Genomic DNA, 16,092 nt, shown 5'->3' on the forward strand with positions numbered 1-16,092 from the left:
TAATTAAAATCAGAAAGATACAATATGTAAGATTTAGATAACGAAATGAAATGAAATGAAATGGGGTTTAACGTCCTACTGTCTCTGCTCCTAAACTGGGCTAATGAAGACGGGCATACGCCATACAGTGTGCTATGAGGGAAATTTTAGGAGGCCATTATCCGAGGGCAGACATTTTGTGATAATATTGCAACTTATTTTTTTTTTATTTTCACCTTATTTATGATGTTATCGACATATCAACTGTGATTTAGCAATGTATTAATATTGGCAGGGGTCGTGACTATATTTTAGATATTTTTTCATCACTTCATGAAGATATTTCAAAGATGGCGACCATTTTTGGCGGGAAAATCGGAAGATATGCTGATTTTGATTAAGTAGTAGTGTTTGGTGTAAATATATTTGTTTTCAGGGACAAAGATGCAATTTCTGCCAGTTACAACTGTTTAAAATGATCACAGGTTTACCTATTTGCATATTTCCAAGATGCGGCCATCTTTGGTATCGGGATATATATGATTTCGGGACGCAGATTCCATTTCTGCCAATCACAAGTTTTAATTACTAAGTGAGTTTCTATTTTTTTTAAAAAATCTAAAATAAGGCCAAAATCAATGTGGACTTCTGTTCCTCGGGAACATCAATTAAAAGTTTGTGTCATATAGGTTTACAGTGGAGTGGGAACAAAATGGCGGCAATGTATCGTACGTTTGTTTAAGAAGTGGTGATCAAGTTATTAAGTGTATTAATTAAAAGTATATTAGTTATCATCCTAATTAGATAAACCATTGACTTTCATTACGCAATAAATTACCAACATTAAAGGTAATGACTAGAATTAATTATTATTTGATATTGACAGGATTTCATATAAATATGAGCGAGATGTTGTAGGACTTCAGTACAACTCTTTCAGTTCAACTCAACAGGTATGTATTCATTTATAGTTTCGTTAATTCGTTGGACTTAAAGTCAGCTTCCTGACAAAAACCTTGATGCGTCTACTATGATATTATATATTTGTAATTTAAAGTTTAAGGAACTTACAAATTAGAGCGAGCTAACTGCTAGAAACATTTCGGCTTGATTTCTGGGATGAACGATATATTAATTATTTGATATGGTGTTGTAAAGACTTAGCCATATATGGATATTGTTGCTCTAACATCATATCTGGTAAATTTTCACTAAAGCGTAATTACGATATCAGTCTGAAAACATAAATAGATATGATGTGGTGTATTTTGTTATTTCAATATATCAAAATATCATCTATTTCCGGTGTATTACGTGATGTTTATCTAATAAAACCTCTTTACGTATTTGAAACCAATATTAGGTCGAGGTCATAATATTGATACATACATTTGATGATAGTCATAGAGGCTTAAAGGAGCTAAATCGTTAATATTTGATGTTAAAGGAGCAAAATCGTTAATATTTGACGTTAAAGGAGCTAAATCGTTAATATTTGACGTTAAAGGAGCTAAATCGCTAATATTTGACGTTAAAGGAGCTAAGTCGCTAATATTTGTGTTGCAACGCATATAATAATGTAATATGAATGTATATAAACTGATTTACATTCAATCGTTTCTGTTTTTACTCTAATTTCTAATCAGTTATGTTCGGCGAAATACGCCAGAAGTCTCTATCGAATGGCAATCTCTGGCGTCTGGTTATTCCAGTCCACACAGGTCCACACCGATAGTATTTATTGCACATGATCTCCAGATAAGAATATGGCGTCCCCGTTTGACATGACTTGTGAAATATGTACAGCCTCTTTGTTCGAGTCCCTTGTTACAAATGATATTGCTTCTTGATGATAGTTATAGATGCTTATCTCTAAATCTTTTTCCAGGTATCATCATGAACACCATCTTATCTCTCGCTCTCTGTCTGGCTCTAGTCACTGTTGCTCTAGGAGGTGGATTAGGTATGATGGGTGGAATGTACAGTCCATACATGGGTATGATGGGAGGATACAGTCCATACATGATGGGTGGACTTGGTATGATGGGAGGATACAGCCCATACATGATGGGTGGTATGGGTATGTATGGAGGTGGACTTGGTATGATGGGTGGAATGTACAATCCATACATGATGATGGGAGGTCTTGGAGGTCTCGGTATGATGACCGGATACTAGTAAGTTAGAAATTTAAATTCGTAGGCTATATTTGTAAATATTGAATACAATGATAAAATTAAAGTCTCGATGCGCCATCTTGAGCAAGATGAATATTTACTAAGAATATCAGTCCGAAAGGAAAGAGAGAGAGAGAGAGAGAGAGAGAGAGAGAGAAATGGGGTTTAACATCCACTCGGCACAAACCAGGTCATTTAGGGACTAACATATGGTTCAATTTTATTTCAATAATTCGACAAGGTTGGACAGGCGACCCTACTCCTTGTCACGTACAACCCGGGAATCGAAACCACGCCAGTTGACTCAATGACAGACCTTATGATACAACACGCACGCGCTATCCATTCGGCCACCCATACCTGGGGGGAAAGGGGGGAGGGTCATCTAGCCTTGGTATTTTTGTTTTATTTTCTTAATTAAATGTTACATAATCAATAAGAGTACGTATTAGCGTAGATTAAGGCGTTAGAAATATGATATTTTAGCGAACAAATGTCAATTACTCACAGTAGCTGTAACAGGTTTTTAATTATTTACTCACTCTATACATTAATGACATTTTTCAGAGTAAAATCCTCAAACATCTGATGGGAAGAGAAGAGTCAACAGTCAAGATAAACTCTGCTATGAACTAATTCTCAGAAATGGAAATAAATGAAAATAATAAACCTACATGTATTTGTTGTTGTTGTTTTGGGACGGGGGTGTTGAATACGATATCAAATGTAGAGAGAGAAATGAGGTTTAACGTCCATTCGACACAAACTAGGCCATTTCGGGACTAACATATGGTTCAATTTTATTTCAGTAATTCGCTAGCGCGTAGGGGTCTTTAGTAGTGGGAGGAAACCGGAGGACCCGCAGAAAACCCACGAGGTTGGACAGGCGACCCCACTCCTTGTCACGTACAACCGGGGAATCGAAACCACGCCCCAGCTGACTCCTTGACATACCTTATGATACAGCGCGCACGCGCTAACCATTCAGCCATCCAATCCCCCATGAGGACTAGGGTTTGGATATGAAGTAGAAGTGTGTGGGCAGTTGTGTGTTTGTAATATTAACACAATGACGTGAATCAACTAAAGTACAAGTTGTTATTGACCTTTTCTGGATTGACATAGTGATTTAATATCATGACATGAAATGAAATGGTGTTGAACGTCTTACTGTTCTGCTCCGCCTGGGCAAATGAAGTCTAGCATACGCCATACAGTGTGTTATACGTGCACGCTAATATATACACAGGGTTTTCGTCCCATCAGATTTGGACAAGCTTGATAACGATAAGAGGATACTTGTCGTCGTCGGCATGTTGATAAATCAAGGAAGTTAAACTGCTATACTTAATAGAAATTCCTTTAATATGGGACTGTTTTATTAATAACTTTAGAGGCCCTGAGCATAAAACATATAAAATGGCAGACATGGGACATCCCTGTCATACTGAACGTTCAATTTTAAAATAAGGGGATAAGTGGCCATTACATTTTACAGCACTATTATATATCTGTATACATGATTCTTACATAATTAATGAAGTTTTCTCCAAAACCAAAATATTTCAAAACATGCATCAAGTATGTGTGAGAGACTCTATTGAAGGCCTTTTCGGCATCAATTTTTAAGATAAAAACCTTCTAAATCCCCTTCTTCAACATAGTCTATAATATCACGAATGCTTGCCACATTTTCTGAAATATTTCGCCCTGGCACTGACCATGTTTGTTCTGGCGATATAATTGTGTCTAGTACATTTCTAATCCTTAAAGCTAAACAACGTGATAATATCTTAAAATCTGTTTGTAATAAGGATATTGGTCTCCAGTTTTTTAAATGCCTCTAAATTTATTAATAAAACAGTCCCCTATTAAAGGGTGGCTAGGTGGGTAAGACGCTGGCTCGCTAGCCTGGAGGTCGGGTGTTCGATCCCTGCATTGGCCGAGAAAGTTCATCTGGATTTTCCGACGTGGTTTCCCCTTGTCAGTGGTGCAGAACGGAGGGCCTGACAAGGACAGCTGTCTAGTCTTTCGGATGAGACGAAAAACCGAGATCCCGTGTATATATTGGAATGCACATAAAAGATCCCTTGGCAGTTGGAATTCGATATAAGAGTAGGCGATAGTGCCGCTGCCCGGGCAAAATTTCCCTCATAGCACACTGCATGGCGTATGCCCGTCTTCATTAGCCCAGTATAGGAGCAGAACAGTAGGACGTTAAACCCCATTTCATTTCATTTCATTTCCCCTATTAAAGGAATTTCTATTAAGTATAGCAGTTTAACTTCCTTGATTTATCAACTTGCCGACGATACAAATTTAACACTTGGAGATCAAGATTCGGTAGACAAAGCTTTCGAAGTTTTAGGCATTTACTGTAACGCCCGTCTTCATTAGCCCAGTATAGGAGCAGAACAGTAGGACGTTAAACCCCATTTCATTTCCCCTATTAAAGGAATTTCTATTAGCAGTTTAACTTCCTTGATTTATCAACATGCCGACGATACAAATTTAACACTTGGAGATCAAGATTCGGTAGACAAAGCTTTCGAAGTTTTAGGCATTTACTGTAATGCCCGTCTTCATTAGCCCAGTATAGGAGCAGAACAGTAGGACGTTAAACCCCATTTCATTTCATTTCATTTCCCCTATTAAAGGAATTTCTATTAAGTATAGCAGTTTAACTTCCTTGATTTATCAACATGCCGACGATACAAATTTAACACTTGGAGATCAAGATTCGGTAGACAAAGCTTTAGAAGTTTTAGGCATTTACTGTAACGCGTCTGGTGCTAAGATTAACGTACATAAAACAGAGTTATTACCTATTGGAAAATCCGTCAACAAAAAGTACGAATTCAATAATCCTATTATTGTTAAAGAAGACTGTATTAATATTCTTGGGGTTTATTTGGGTCCGAACAAGTTAATGTGTGAAAAACTTAACTGGGACGATAAAGTTAATAAAATTAAGTGTATTTTAAATATGTGGTTTAAACGTAATATCAGTTTACAAGGCAAGATCCTTGTCACAAACAGTTTACTGTTATCTAAATTATGGTACACAGCGAGCGTTATACCGATACCGACTACCGTTGAAAGTGACATTGTAAAGCACGTGCAAAGCTATATTTGGAACAACAAGCCTCCACAAATACAGTATAAAACTATTATTGGAAATAAGTCAATAGGTGGTTTGGGACTTCCTCATATAGGTTTCAAATCAGATGCACTGTGCATCAAATGGTTAATTAAATATTGTGATGATACACATAACGCCGTATGGAAAGAGACAATGACGTATTTTCTACGGAAATACTCTGATCTCGATTTAAGCCATGATATTTTTAATATACATTACAAAACTAGTTTAATGAAGAACTTACCAGTATTTTATCAAAGATTACTTTGTGCTTGGAATGGACTAAATAATAACTGTAGAAGTTGTCCTATAGATATCTATGATATTTCTTGTCAACCCTTGTTTAATAATCCTTTCATATCAAAGGATAATCAAACGTTACTATCCACGAAGTTTGATATATTTAAACAGTGTAATATTGTAAACGTATATGATATTATATATTATGTAAAACCGGACTTCTTGCCACCTCATACTATATTGGATATCATTCATACAGATTTCCCTGAGTATTGTAGCGAAAAAATATTAAAACAATATAATATTATAAAGTCTTATATTCCCGATACTTGGTGTACTATTATTAACAACCATACTACCTATCTTCAAAAAAGAAAAGAATGTATTTTTACAATTGATAACGAAAAAATTGAACCAAAACAATTAACAACTAAGTTCTGTTATAACAGTCTTATTAAGAAATTGTTCGTAGAATCAAAATGTATTGTATTTTGGGAGAAAATAGTGATGAATATAAATTGGAATATTGTATGGAAAAATGTATTTTTAAGTTTTAAAGACCCGCAAATGATAACATTAGATTATAAAGTTGTACACAATATTATTTGGACAAAATTAAAATTATTCAAGATAAATAAAACATTAGATGACATTTGTCCAGTGTGTAAAGAAGAAACTGAAGATATAATACATATGTTTTTTAATTGTCTAGATTTACTATACCTAAGAATGATTATTAAAGAAATGTTAAATAATTTATTATCTACCAATGTCACTGAGGAAGATCTCAAAACATATTTCTTAATTGGGTTACAATCCAAAAACAACTCTCAGCCCTACGAATTAGTCAATTTAATACTAAGCTGTGCCCGAATTTCTGTGTATAAACGGAGAATGAAATCCCTTGACAATACTACTACTATAGAAAATGATGATGTAAATTTTTTAAAAAATGTATTAAAGAGCTCCTTTAATAATGTAAGAGAGTACTGTAAGAAAAATAATATTAATTTTATTAAAAAGTTTATTTCGCCGTCATTATTTATTTCTTATGAAAGTAATGGATCTATATGTATCGATATATAATTATTATTTTAAATATTGAAACTAACTTTTAAACTCGAAATGGTTTCGCACTTTCGCCAAGTTTCTAGATTGAAAGCTATAGATAAATGAAGCCCACTGTGCTTATATTGTAAATATCTTTATGTTGTTAATGGTACTATGTACTTTTTATATATTTTAAATGTGTGTGTCTGGGGTGTGATTGTTAGCGTGCATCTGTATATTTAATATACTTGAATGAGTGAATGTTTTTTAACATGTAATCGGATGTACTGTATATTTGTGCTGTATTAGTACCTGAATAAAATTTTCTCAAGAAAAAAAAAGGAGTGCAGGCTTCAAACCTGTAGCTGATTAGCGTCAGAGTGGTTCAACTCCACCTGGTGGGCGAATAATTTGCACGTAACTGTCATGTTCAAGTTCAAGTCTAAATAAAAAAAATCTACACGCTATTCAAACTTACAAACGCAAAGTAGGTTTGTTTACAATAAAGATGCATGATTTAAATGCAACAAATAAATAGCTAGGAATAAAATGGTAAACTGTTTCAATGGTATTTAGTAATTGAACTAGAGTATACAGGTGACCATTCTATGTAATACAATTACTGCTTGATAATGACTAGAGAAGCCTAGTCGAAACGTCGCTCAGTAATTGTATTCCATAGAATTGTCACATGTATAAATAAAATGGTGTTTAAAACCGTACATTTCGGTATATATGACCAGATGAAAAGTAGCATAGCGTCGGTGAAGTGTCAAAAGGGTGTATCTAAGAATTTCTATATTTCAAAATTTCCACAAATCAAGATACAACATTTGGACACATGATAGCCAAAATAGTTCTAATTGGCATAGAGATACACAGCTTTGAAAGAAATGTGCATATTAATTGGGAGATTTTAAAAATGCAAAAAAAGTGTATTTGACTAATATCCCGAGATACACCCTTTTGACACTTCACCGACGATAGGTTGTATTGATGATGCTAGATTTTATCACCCAATAACACATTCTACAGTTGATACCGTTTGTATGATAACATTTCACTTTACATGAATTTGATTGGTCAATTAAAAAGGAACTACTTTTTTTTTTATTAAAAAGGAACTACTTTTTTTTATTAAAAAGGAACTACTTTTTTTTTTATTAAAAAGGAACTATTTCTTTTATTAAAAAGGGGCTACTTTTGGGATCCAGTAATATTGTTGGAGAAAAGTTCTCAATTACCATAAACAATTATAGACAGTGACACTGATTGTATCATTTCCCGTAAAATGTAATCAGGTTCAGTAAAATTAAATCATACAATATTTATTTATTTGTGCGCGTAAGAAAGGGTTGGTTTATAATTAAATCTCCTACTCGTCTTTTTTGATAGGGTCGCCTGTCCAACCCCGTGGGTTTTCTCCGGGTCCTCCGGTTTCCTCCTACTGCTAAAGACCCCAACGCGCAAGCGAATTATTGAAAACCAAACCATGTGTCAGTCTCGAAATGACCTAGTTTGTGTCAAGTGGACGTTACCCCCCCCCCTCTCTCTCTCTCTCTCTCTCTCTCTCTCTTATATAAAAATCCATCGTTTTATCTGTCTAAATTGGGTGAAAGATGGGTTTATTTTGTATGTTGAATTATATTCTGATACCAATTCATGGCTAAAGGTTAGGCTTTATTTTAAAATTTAGTATTTCCCATGATCACCCGTCTATTAAAGAGACATTATGTAAGATTTAGATAAAGAGCTGACCATTCTTACTATAATAGTTCGAAAATAGATAATGTAAAATGAATAATTGAACAAGTACTCTATTGCGAGAGAAGATATTAGCCTTTGAAGGTTTGACAAGACGTGTGCAATAATTTCAATCACCGTACTTGTTGTTCGAAGCTGAACTGTTCTAATCTATTTAATATCGGAGAAATTCGATTCCATCCATCGCGAGTTGATTATGGCCTGGATAAGTTAATTAATGTCTAATTAATAATTTAGAAAACATTTCAGGCCTAAAGCAGAGGCGGATCCAAGGGGGGGGGGGAGGGCGCGTTCGACAATGCCCTTTTTTACTGCTGAAAGTGCCTTTTCTCAGACCCAAATATGTCCGTTCCCAACCCGTTGCAGGGATCCCAAATGACTCAAACCATCGAATCAAACACACCAGTCTGGTCTAAGTAATGCTCCCACTTTCAAATCTTAAGTACCAACTTTATATATTCCGTATTTAAGGAGTGAAATATACCATTTTAACAATAACTCGCTCGCCTTCACAATTTTCGAGTCGCATGTTCAACTGCCATTTTTGCTCGATTTTTAGGCTCTTTTTCAACGATTTCCGAACGTTTACATAGACGAAAATATCAGCCCAATAGCTCTTGGAATGGCTACAGATGCAAAGAAATGACGGATAATTTTCTTGGGGGAGAACCCCCCCCACCCCCCGACAAAAAAAACCCTCTCAGCGGCGTGCCCCGTCTCCGCGGTCAGTGCCCTCATTTTGCGGCGCCCCCCCCCCCCCTTTCAAAATTCCTAGATCCGCCCCTGTAAAGAAAAACCTGCAATAGCCAGATTTAGCTCTTGCATAATGTATATTAAAGTTTAAAATTGTCAAGATGATCAAAATTTTGTCTTGGTATTAATTCACTATAGTCGGTCAAAATGGGGTCAGAACTTCAAACGTTTGTCAGGGGAAACACTCGAAACACTATAGCAACTCGAATGTTTCATGTTCGCTTGATTGTCGTAGCTCATTAAAACTCAGGCCACCACAACCCCGAATAAGCAAATTCATGGCTACACCCCTTTTCATCTTAAACTTTCTGTTGTTGTTGATATGTTGTTGAATTATAGTGGAATTGCCACACTACTGTCGCAGTTTGTGGCAAACCCGCATATTGTTGAATAGGTTACAGTCAACCCCACCCTACCCCTTCAGCCAGCTCAGCTAAGAAAGCCGTATTAATTAAAAGTATATTAATTATCATCCTAATTCACTTCCATTACGCAATAAATTACCTACATTAAAGGTGTAATGACTAAAATTAATTATTCGATATTTACAGCATTTCCTATAAATATGAGCGAGATGTTGTAGAACTTCAGTACAACTCTTTCAGTTTAACTCAACAGGTATGTATTCAGATCATTTATAGTTTCGTTGGTTCGTTGGGCTTAAAATCCGCTTCCTGACAAACACCTTGATGTGACTACTGAGATTTTATATATTTGTAATTTAAAGTTTAAGGAACTTACAAATTAAAGCGAGCTAACTGCTGGAAACATTTTCCCCTTGATTTCCGGGATGAGCGATATAATTATTGACTGGATGTTATAAAGAATTAACCAAATATGGATATTGCTGCTCTAACATCATATCTGGTAAAGCGTAATTACGATATCAGAATTAAATCATAAACAGATATGATGTGGTGTATTTTGTTATGTATCATTTTAATACATCAAAATATCATCTATTTCTGGTGTATTACGTGATGTTTATCTAATAAAACCTCTTTACGAAATTGAAACCAATATTAGGCAGGGGCCATGATATTGTTCCACACATTTGATGATAGTCATAGAGGCTTAAAGGAGCTAACTCGCTAATATTTGACGTTAAAGGAGCTAAATCGCTAATATTTGAAGTTAAAGGAGCTAAGTCGCTAATATTTGGGTAGTAACGCATATATAATGTAATATGAATTTATATAAACTGATTTACATTCAATCGTTTCTGTTTTTACTCTAATTTCTAATCAGTTATGTTCGGCGAAATACGGCAGAAGTCTCTTTTGAATAGCAATCTCTAGCGTCTGGTTATTCTAGTCTACACCGATAGTATTTATTGCACATGCTCTCCAGATAAGAATATGGCGTCCCCGTTTGACATGACTTGTGAAATATGTCCAGCTTCTTTGTTCGAGTCCCTTGTTACAAATGATATTGCTACTTGATGATAGTTATAGATGCTTATATCCGAATCTTTTTCCAGGTATCATCATGAACACCATCTTATCTCTCGCTCTCTGTCTGGCTCTAGTCACTGTTGCTCTAGGAGGTGGATTAGGTATGATGGGTGGAATGTACAGTCCATACATGGGTATGATGGGAGGATACAGTCCATACATGATGGGTGGACTTGGTATGATGGGAGGATACAGCCCATACATGATGGGTGGTATGGGTATGTATGGAGGTGGACTTGGTATGATGGGTGGAATGTACAATCCATACATGATGATGGGAGGTCTTGGAGGTCTCGGTATGATGACCGGATACTAGTAAGTTAGAAATTTCAATTCGTAGACTATATTTGTAAATATTGAATACAACGATCAAATTATAGTCTCGATGCGTCATCTTGAGCAAGATGAATCTTTACTAAGAATATCAGTCCGAAAATGTTTTAATTTCGTTCAATATTTACACATATGATGAATTGATAAAAATAATAAGCTCGTTTCCATTTTGTTGTCCGCGAACAGAAATCATATGCATTTTTAAAATTAGATTGAATCCAATCCGGGCGGAGAGAGAGAGAGAGAGAGAGAGAGAGAGAGAGAGAGATGGGGTTAAACATCCACTTGACACAAACCATGTCATGTAGGGACTAACATATGGTTCAATTTTATTTCAATAATTCGCTTGCGCGTAGAGTCTTTAGCAGTGGGAGGGACCCGGAGAAATCCGACGAGGTTGGACAGGCGATCCTACTCCTTGTCACGTACAACCCGGGAATCAAAACCACGCTAGTTGACTCAATGACAGATCTAATGATACAACACGCACGTGCTAACCATTCGGCCATCCATACCTGGGCGGAAATGGGGGAGGGTCATCTAGCTTTGGTATTTAGGTTTTATTTTCTTAATTAAATGTTACATAATCAATAAGAGTACGTATTAGCGTAGATTAAGCCATGCCACATTTGATATTTTAGCGAACAAATTCAAATGACGCACTGTTGCTTTAACATGATTTTAATTATTTTACTCACTCTTTACATTAATGACATTTTTCAGAGTAAAATCTTCAAATATCTGATGGGAAGAGAAGATTCAATAGTCAAGATAAACTCTGTTATGAACTAAGTCTCAGAAATAGAAATAAATGAAAATAGTAAACCTACATGTATTTGTTGTTGTTTTGGGGACAGGGGTTGAATACGATATAAAATGGAGAGAGAGAGAAATCGGGTTTAACGTCCACTCGACACAGACTAGGCCGTTTCCGGACTAACATATGGTTCAATTTTATTTCAATAATTCGCTTGTGCGTAGGGGTCTTTAGCAGTGGGAGGAAACCGGAGGCCCCGGAGAAAACCCACGAGGTTGGACAGGCGACCCTACTCCTTGTCACATACAACCAGGGAATCGAAACCACGTCCCAGTTGACTCCATGGCAGACCTTATGATACAGCGCGCACGCGCTAACCATTCGGCCATCCAATCCCCCATGAGGGTTAGAGTTTGGGTATGAAGTAGAAGAGTGTGGGCAGTTGTGCGTTTGTAATATTAACACAAAGACGTAAATCAACTAAAGTACAAATCGTTATTGGCCTGTCTGGATTGCCGTTGTGATTTAATATCATGCAATGTATTGGGGTTTAACATTCTACTGTTCTGCTCCGCCTGGGCAAATGGAGTCGAGCATACGCCATACAGTGTGCTATGAGGGAAAGTTTGCCTAGACAGCGGCACTACGACCTACTCTTAAATCGAATTTCAACTGTCAAGGGATCTTTCCCATCCGAACGACTAGACAGCTGTCCTTGTCAGGCCTTTAGTCCTGCATCATTGACGAGGGCCGTCCTAAATATCAGCTATATAGGTATTTAACAGCGGCACTACGACATACTCCTATATCGAATTAAAACGTCAATATGTATACGGGACCTCGGTTTTGCGAGAGAGAGAGAGAGAGAGAGAAAGAGGGGGGTGGGGTGGGGTTAGTTTAAAGTCCACTCGGTACAAACCCGATCATTTCGGAATTAATCAATTTTATTTCAATAATTCACTTGTGCCTATTATAGGGGTCTTTAGCAGTAGAAGAAAACGGGAGAAAATTCAATGGTGTTGGACAGGCATCCCGAGACCTTGTCACAAGTTTGAGGTAGAAACTACGCCACTTCACTCAAAGACAGGCCTTATGATCTAAAGCGCTTGCATTAAACTACTAGGCCAGAATGGTGTTGTATGTATTTATTTACCACCCTCCCCCACCGTTCTTTTCCCAGATCTGACGGGACTGATTATATATGGTAAAAGTGTAGTAAATGTATACTTGTATTATATTATCAGTGTATATTCACTGAACCTGAACAACTTAAATATTTACTATTTTACACTTGATATTATCTATAGATGTATATCAGTTTATTCAACTGGTCAACAGATTATTCATATCTTATTATTGTTTAATATACTCTAAAAACTAAATATCAGGATGTCGTCTGTGGACCTACTCAAAAATGAATTGAAGAAAAATATCGATCGTAACCTGCGAACTGGATTACCTGTATGATAAAATATCCATTAGACCACATCAAAAAAATAAAAAAAATTGGCGATTTATTTATCAAGAATTAAATTGGCTTGACCTTATAGGAAGTTTACATAACTCACGACTTGTTTACATAACTCACGACTTGTTTTTTTATCCCTGTAAGTCATTAACCCACTTTACAATTCGAGATAACAAATTAAGGGAGATAATATACTTGATTTACTCTTGAATATCAATTTATATATTATTTCCCATAATTCGCTTGTGCGTAGGGGAGGAAACCAAGGGGACCCGGAGAAAACCCACGAGGTTGGACAGGCGACCCTACTCCTTGTCCCGTACAACCGGCGAATAGACCGTATGGTACAACGCGCACGCGCTAACATTTGGCCGTTCAAGACCCAGGAGAGAGAGAGAGAGAGAGAGAGAGAGAGAGAGAGGGGGAGGGTGGGTTTTAACGTCCACTTGACACAAACTAGGTCATTTCGGTACTATCACATTGTTCAATTTTATTTCAATAATTCCCTTGTGCGTTGGGATCTTTAGCAGTGGGTGGAAACCGGAGGCCCCGGAGAAAACCCACGAGGTTGGACACGTGAGACCCCGAAGAACTAAGAATAAATTTGGCTTGGCCATGTAGAAAGTTTAAATAACGCAAGAATTTACCGCTTGTATAGGAATTCAGTAAGTGTTTGTTATCTCTATAATTCATTCATAACTGATGAATAAAAATTAACCCGGGTCACAAGTCGAGATAACATACTAAGGGAGATAATATCCTTGAATCGCTGTTGAATCACAATTTATATATTATATGAAAAGTTGTAAAAGGTCTATTTTTAAGAATTGAATCTATATTTAGACAATAATAAGACCAAAATGTATCAGCATAAATATTTTATTAATTAATCATACGTAGTGAATTAGAACTTATATAGTTTAATTTATAAGCATTGATTATAGTTATTACACATTACATATGGGTAACCATTATTTTTTTAAGTTCATACTGACGTTGTTTATAAAGGATTGTACTGCCTGTCTTAAATTGCCTACCTGAGCTTCGGGGGTCCGGAGTGCAGGCTTCAAACCTGTAGCTGATTAGCGTCAGAGTGGTTCAACTCCACCTGGTGGGCGAATAATTTAGACTTAACTGACTTTGTTCATGTATTAAATATAATATGTTCGCGTAGTCGATACTTAGAAACGTAAATATGGTTGGTTTTCAAGTTTAATTTTTTTAAATATATGGCTAGAAATAAAATGGGATGTAACATCATACTTTCTGTATGAACAAACGAAACATTGGTTGTATTGGCGATATTAGAGTCTACAGTTTAGTTTCTTATATTCCTATGATTTGATATGTTTACTATTTTCTGATATTACAACACCCCACCCTCACAATGAGAGAGAGAGAGAGAGAGATGGGGTTTAACGTCCACTCGACACAAACTAGGTCATTTCGGGACTAACATATGGTTTAATTTTATTTCAATAATTCGCTTGCTTGAGGGGTCTTTAGCAGTGGAAGGAAACCGGAGGACCCGGCGAAAACCCACGAGGTTGGACAGGCGACCCTTCTCCTTGTCACGTACAACCGGGGATTCGAAACCACGCCAGTTGACTCAATGACAGACTTTATGATACAGCGCGCACGTGCTAACCATTCAGCCATCCACCCCCACCCCAGCCCACCCACCGCACCCCCCTCACAATGAAGCCATGTGAATGATGTTTTCTTTTAAAATTTAACATATACAAATATAAAACTTCTTTTTTCTAAAGAAGTGTGGCCGAGAGCATTTTTCCATCACATATTGATTCAGTTCACAGATTACGATCGATATTTTTCTTTAATTTGTTTTTGAGTACAGACGACATCCTGATATTTATTTTTGAGAATAATACGATTTGAACAAGCTGGTGTACTTGTATAGATAATATCAAGTGCATTATTCAAGTGTAAAATAGTAAATATTTAAGTTGTTTATGTTCAGTAAATATACATTGATAATATAAGTATACATTTACTACACTTGTACAACCGGTTTCCTCCCACGGCTAAAGACCCCTACGCGCAAGCGAATTATTGAAATAAAATTAAAACCATATGTTAGTCCCGAAATGACCTAGTTTGTGTGGAGTGGACGTTAAACCCCATTTCATCTCTCTCTCTCTCTCTCTCTCTCTCTCTCTCACACACACACACTTGTACAATATATACAGTTCAGTCAGAACTGGAAAGAGGGCGGGGGTGTATGCAACATCATTCTCGCCGAGTGGTTTAATGCGAGCGCTTTAGATCATAAGGTCTGTCATTTATACCATACACTTGTACGTGACAAGTAGCAGAGCCACCTGTCCAGTCCGTGGGCTTTCTCCGGGGTCTCCCTGCTAGAGACCCCTAGGAGTAAGCCACTTATTGAAATAAAATTGAACCACGTGTTAGTTCCGAAATTACCTGGTTTGTAATGTCCACTTGGTTTAGTGGACGTTAACCCCTCCCCCTTTCTCTATGTCTTTCTCTCTCCGTCTCTCACGCTCGCAAAACCGAGGTCCCTTGTACACATTAGCCACTTGGTTTAGTGGACGTTAACCCCTCCCCCTTTCTCTATGTCTTTCTCTCTCCGTCTCTCTCGCTCGCAAAACCGAGGTCCCTTGTACACATTAGCGTGCACGTTAAAGATCCCTTGGCAGTTGGAATTCGATATAAGAGTAGGCCGTAGTGCTGCTGCCCGGGCAATATTTCCCTCATAGCACACTGTATGACGTATGCCCGTCGTCATAAGCCCAGTTCGTAACAGAACAGTAGGACGTTAAAGCCCATTTCATTTCATTTCTCGCTACTTAATATGCAGATAATTTGGGCTTCTGCTATAGGGTAAGAGAATGAGTGCATTAACAACAAATTGCATGCTCCAGTTAAATACCGAATTAACAGCATTATAGACCCCCCCCACCCCCCCAGCAAAGCAAAGTAGTGAATTTGCG

The 16,092-nt window shown here is 36.8% G+C and overlaps 1 long non-coding RNA gene and 1 other non-coding gene across 2 annotated transcripts; both read left to right on the forward strand.

The window, feature by feature from the left end:
- Positions 1 to 883: 883 nt before the first annotated feature.
- Positions 884 to 2,805, forward strand: LOC126815991 (uncharacterized). The gene is made up of 3 exons (XR_007678171.1): positions 884 to 932; positions 1,868 to 2,156; positions 2,724 to 2,805. It is a non-coding gene; the product is annotated as an uncharacterized LOC126815991 (long non-coding RNA).
- An 11,343-nt stretch (positions 2,806 to 14,148) lies between these two features.
- Positions 14,149 to 14,235, forward strand: Trnastop-uca (transfer RNA opal suppressor (anticodon UCA)). The gene has a single exon. It is a non-coding gene; the product is annotated as a tRNA-Sec (tRNA).
- Positions 14,236 to 16,092: the final 1,857 nt, after the last annotated feature.

This window comes from Patella vulgata, chromosome 3 (genome assembly GCF_932274485.2).
Source record: "Patella vulgata chromosome 3, xgPatVulg1.2, whole genome shotgun sequence".
Lineage (NCBI taxonomy): Eukaryota > Metazoa > Mollusca > Gastropoda > Patellidae > Patella > Patella vulgata.